Source organism: Oryctolagus cuniculus, unplaced genomic scaffold (genome assembly GCF_964237555.1).
Source record: "Oryctolagus cuniculus unplaced genomic scaffold, mOryCun1.1 SCAFFOLD_46, whole genome shotgun sequence".
NCBI classification, from domain to species: Eukaryota; Metazoa; Chordata; class Mammalia; order Lagomorpha; family Leporidae; genus Oryctolagus; species Oryctolagus cuniculus.
The window spans coordinates 334,531-340,800 of NW_027208365.1; positions in this window are offsets into that span (position 1 = coordinate 334,531).

Below are 6,270 nucleotides of genomic sequence, written 5' to 3' on the forward strand. Positions count from 1 at the left end.
GAGTGTTCAATTTTATTTTCATAAACACAAAAACTTACCTTGCTCGTGTTACCTGTACATATATAAGCTTCAAACGCATATTTGTTGTGTTTTTTATTTCATAATGGCTACTCTGTCCAAACTCTTGTTTGTATTACGTCAGAATACAAAATTTGGAAAGGAAGAAGGCAAAACCAACTCAGACCCAGAAAACATGTAGGAAATTGCCGCTAAAGAAACCACAAATCAGCTGAGGCACCCAAAACCTTGAAAGCAAGACAGAATTGAAGCAAGCCAACAGCTGTGCCCTGTTTTAAAAAGACCATTCCTGCGGTGCCCTGAACTCCATATAGCAGCCTCAAAACCAAAGCTCCCATCAGAAAATTCATTACAAACCATGATAAATAAGGGAAATCTGAGAAAGCCAAAGAAATTCTAGAGTCCTTTGTGGTATTTGGCTGGATTTAGACACAAAGAAACTGGCTGTTTCCAGATTCATCCCCCCCTTCCACAGACAGACCTTGGAATTCTGATTGAATTCACCTCAAAATCGCACTCACACTCAATTTGGAGGGAATTAGAATCTGTCCCCTCAGCAGAAGTGTTCCATGTCATTTTCCAAAACACAGAAACTCATCTTGGTCGAGTTGCCTGTAGATTTCTAATCCTGAAAGGGCAATTTGCTGTGTATTTTTTTTTTCTTTCGTAATGGCTACTCTGCCAAAATCTTGCTTGTATTGATTCAGAATACAAAATTTGGGAATAAGAAGGCAAATCCGACTCAGACCCAGAAAACATTCAGGAAATTGCCGCTCAAGAAACCACAAATCGGCTGAGGCACCCAAAACAATGACAGCAAGCCAGAATTGGAGCAAGCCAACAGCTGTGCCCTGATTGAAAAAGAACCTTCCTCTTGTGCCCTGAGCTCAATGTACCAGCCTCAAAACCAAAGCTCACATCAGAAAATTCATTACAAACCATGATAAATAAGAAAAATGAGAAAAAAGCCAAAGAAATGCAGGAGTTCTTAGTAATATTGGGCTTGATTTATTGCCATGTAAACGGCTGTTTCCAGATTCATCCACACCTCCCAGCTGAGTGTCTTTGGTTTCTGAATGAATTAACAAAAAAATCGCAGTGAAACTCGGTTTGGAGGCAATTAATATCTGTCACCTCAGCCAAAGTGTAACATTTTATCTTCCAAAACCCAAAAACTCACCTTAGTCTTCTTACCTGTAGATTTCAAAACTTCAAATGCCTATTTGTTTTGTTTTTTATTTCATGATGGCTACTCTGTCCAAACTCTTGTTTGTATTGCGTCAGAATACAAAATTTGGGAAGAAAGAAGGCAAAACCAACTCAGACCCAGAAAACATTTAGGAAATTGCCACTCAAGAATCCAAAAGTCAGCTGAGGAACCCACAACAATGACAGCAAGCCAGAATTGGAGCAAGCCAACAGCTGTGCCCTGATTGAAAAAGAACCTTCCTCTTGTGCCCTGAACTCCATATGCCAGCCTCAAAACCAAAGCTCACATCAGAAAATTCATTACAAACCATGATAAATAAGAAAAATGAGAAAAAAAGCCAAAGAAATGCAGGAGTTCTTAGGGATATTGGGCTTGAATTATGGCCATGTAAACGGCTGTTTCCAGATACATCCACACCTCCCAACTGAGTGTCTTTGGTTTCTGAATGAATTAACAAAAAAATCGCAGAGAAACTCGGTTTTGGAGGCAATTAATATCTGTTACCTCAGCCAGAGTGTTCAATTTTACTTTCGAAAACAGAAAAACTTACCTTGCTCGTGTTACCTCTACATATATAAGCTTCAAACGCATATTTGTTGTGTTTTTTCTTTCATAATGGCTACTCTGTCCAAACTCTTGTTTGTATTACGTCAGAATACAAAATTTGGAAAGGAAGAAGGCAAAACCAACTCAGACCCAGAAAACATGTAGGAAATTGCCGCTAAAGAAACCAAAAACAGCTGAGGCACGCAAAACAATGACAGTAAGCCAGAATTGCAACAAGCCAACAGCTGTGTCCTGTTTGAAAAAGACCATTGATCCGGTGCCCTGAACTCAATATGCCAGCCTCAAAACCAAAGCTCACATCAGAAAATTCATTACAAACCATGATAAATCAGAAAAATGAGACAAAAGCCAAAGAAATGCACGAGTTCTTAGTGATATTTGGCTGGATTTAGACACAAGGAAACTGGCTGTTTAAAGATTCATCCCCCCTTCCACTGACTGACTTTGGAATTCTGATTGATTTCACCTCAAAATTGCACTCACACTCAATTTGGAGGGAATTAGAATCTGTCCCCTCAGCAGAAGGGTTCCATGTCATTTTCCAAAACACAGAAACTAATGTTGATCATGTTGCCAGTAGATTTCTAATCCTGAAAGGGCAATTTCTGTGTTTTTTTTTCTTTCATAATGGCTACTCTGTCCAAATCTTGCTTGTATTGCATCAGAATACAAAATATGGGAATAAGAAGGCAAAACCGACTCAGACCCAGAAAACATTAAGGAAATTGCCGCTCAAGAAACCACAAATCAGCTGAGGCACCCAAAACAATGACAGCAAGCCAGAATTGGAGCAAGCCAGCAGCTGTGCCCTGATTGAAAAGAACCTACCTCTTGTGCCCTGAATTCAATATGCCAGCCTCAAAACCAAAGCTCACATCAGAAAATTCATTACAAACCATGATAAATAAGAAAAAAGAGAAAAAAGCCAAAGTAATGCAAGAATCCATAATGATATTGGGCTTGATTTAGTCGCAAGGAAACCGGCTGTCCCCAGATTCATCCATACCTCCAGCTGTCTGCCTGTGGAATTCTGACTGAATTACCCTGAAAATCGCAGTGAAACTCAGTTTGGAGTCAATTAATATCTGTGACCTCAGCCAAAATGTAACATTTTTTTTTCCAAAACACAAAAACTCACCTTGGTCATGTAACCTCTAGATTTTTAAGCTTCAAATGCCCATTTGTTGTGTTTTGTATTTCATAATCGGTACTCTGCCCAAACTCTTGTTTGTATGGCGTCAGAATACAAAATTTGGGAAGGAGGAAGGCAAAACCAAATCAGACCAAGAAAACATTTAGGAAATTGCTGCTCAACAAACCAAAATTGAGCTGAGGCACCCAAAACAATGACAGCAAGCCAGAATTGGAGCAAGCCAACAGCTGTGCCCTGTTTGAAAAAGACCATTCCTCCAGTACCCTGAACTCCATATTCCAGCCTCAAAACCAAAGCTCACATCAGAAAATTCATTACAAACCATGATAAATAAGGGAAATGAGAAAAAGCCAAAGAAATGCAAGCCTGTGGAATCCTAACTGAATTAACTGAATTAATCTGAAAATCGCAGTGAAACTCGGTTTTGGAGGCAATTAATATCTGTCACCTCAGCCAGAGGGTTCAATTTTAATTTCGAAAACAAAAAATCATACCTTAGTCTTGTGACCAGTACATATATAAGCTTCAAACGCATATTTGTTGTGTTTTTTATTTCCTAATGGCTACTCTGTCCAAACTCTTGTATGTATTACGCCAGAATACAAAATTTGGGAAGGAAGAAGGCAAAACCTACTCAGAGCCAGAAAACATGTAGGAAATTGCCGCTCAAGAAACCACAAATGGGCTGAGGCACCCAAAACCTTGAAAGCAAGCCAGAATTGGAGCAAGCCAACAGCTGTGCCCTGATTGAACTAGACCATTAATCCAGTGCCCTGAACTCCATATTCCAGCCTCAAAACCAAAGCTCACAAAAAAAATCATTACAAACAATGATAAATAAGGGAAATCTGAGAAAGCCAAAATAATTCAAGAGTCCTTTGTGGTATTTGGCTGGATTTAGACAGAAGGAAACAGGCTGTTTCCCGATTCATCCCCCCCTTCCACAGACTGACTTTGGAATTCTGACTCAATTCACCTCAAAATCGCACTCACACTCAATTTGGAGGGAATTAGTATCTGTCCCCTCAGCAGAAGTGTTCCATGTCATTTTCCAAAACACAAAAACTCATCTGAGTCATGTTGCCTGTAGACATCTAATCCTGAAAGGGCAATTTACTGTGTTTTTTTTTTCTTTCATAATGGCTACTCTGTCCAAAATCTTGCTTGTATTGCGTCAGAATACAAAATTTGGGAATAAGAAGGCAAATCCGACTCAGACCCAGAAAACATTTAGGAAACTGCAGAAAAAGAATCCACAAATCAGCTAAGGAATCCAAAACAATGACAGCAAGCAGAACTGGAGCACGCCAACAGCTGTGCCCTGATTGAAAAAGAACCTTCCTCTTGTGCCCTAAACTCAATATGCCAGCCACAAAACCAAAGCTCACATCAGAAAATTCATTTCAAACCATGACAAATAGGAAAAATCTGAAAAAAGCCAAAGAAATGCAAGTTTTCTTAGTGATATTGGGCTTGATTTATTCCTAAGTAAACAGCTGTTTCCAGATTCATCCACAACTCCCAGCTGAGTGAATAGGGATTCTGACTGAATTCACCTCAAAATGGCAGTGAAATTCGGTTTGGAGACAATTAATATCTGTCACCTCAGCCAAAGTGTTCCATTTTATTTTCCAAAACAAAAAAACTCACTTTGGTCATGTTTCCTATAGATTTCAAAGCGTCAAACGCCTATTTGTTGTGTTTTTTATTTCATAATGGCTACTCTGTCCAAAATCTTGCTTGTATTGCATCAACATACAAAATTTCGGAAGGTAGAAGGCAAAGCCAACTCAGACCCAGAAAACATTTAGGAAATTGCCACTCAAGAAACCAAAAGTCAGCTGAGGCTCCCAAAACCATAACAGCAAGCCAGAATTGGAGCAGGCAATCAGCTGACTCCTGATTGAAAAAGGCCATTCTTCCGGTACCCTGAACTCCATATTCCAGCCTCAAAACCAAAGCTCACATCAGGAAATTCATTACAAACCACGATACAAAGAAAAATGAGAAAAAAGCCAAGAAATGCAAGAAACCATAATGATATTGAGCTGGATTTAGTTGCAAGGAAACCGGCTGTTCCCGGATTCATCCAACACTCCAGCTGACTGCGTGTGGAATTCTGACTGAATTAATCTGAAAATTGCAGTGAAACTCAGTTTGGAGGCAATTAATATCTGTCACCTCAGCCAAAGTGTTCCATTTTATTTTCCAAAACACAAAAACTCACCTTGGTCGTGTTACCTGTAGATTTCCAAGCTTCAAATGCCTATTTGTTGTGTTGTTTATTTCATAATGGCTACTCTGCCCAAACTCTTGTTTGTATTGCGTCAGAATACAAAATTTGGGAAGGAAGAAGGCAAATCCAACTCAGACACAGAAAACATTTAGGAAATTGCCGCTCAAGAAACCACAAATCGGCTGAGGCACTCAAAACAATGACAGCAAGCCAGAATTGGAGCAGGCCAACAGCTGTGCCCTGTTTGAAAAAGACTATTCCTCCGGTGCCCTGAACTCCATATTGCAGCCTCAAAACCAAAGCTCACATCATAAAATTCATTACAAACCATGATAAATAAGAAAAATGAGAAAAAGCCAAAGAAATGCAAGAATCCATAATGATATTGGGCTTGGTTCAGTCGCAAGGAAACCGGCTGTTCCCGGATTCATCCACCCCTCCAGCTGACTGCCTGTGGAATTGTGACTGAATTAACCTGAATATCGCAGTGAAACTCCATTTGGAGGCAGTAAATAAATGTCACCTCAGCCAAAGTGTTCCATTTGATTTTCCAAAACACAAAAACTCCCCTTGGTCGTGTTCCCTGTAGATTTCTAAGCTTCAAAAGCCTATTTGTTGTGTTTTTTATTTCATAATAGCTACTCTGCCCAAACTTTTGTTTGTATTGTGTCAGAATACAACATTTGGGAAGGAAGAAGGCAAAACCAACTCAGACCCAGAAAACATTTTGGAAATTGCCGCTCAAGAACCACTAATCGGCTGAGGCACTCAAAACAATGACAGCAAGCCAGAATTATAGCAGGCCAACAGCTGTGCCGTGTTTGAAAAAGACCATTGCCCCGGTGCCCTGAACTCTATATTGCAGCCTCAAAACCAAAGCTGACATCAGAAAATGCATTACAAACCATGATAAATAAGAAAAATGAGAAAAAAGCCAAAGAAATGCAAGAATCCATAATGATATTGGCTTTGAGTTAGTCGCAAGGAAACCGGCTGTTCCTGGATTCATCCACCCCTCCAGCGGACTGCCTGTGGAATTCTGACAGAATTAACCTGAAAATCGCAGTGAACCTCAGTTTGGAGGCA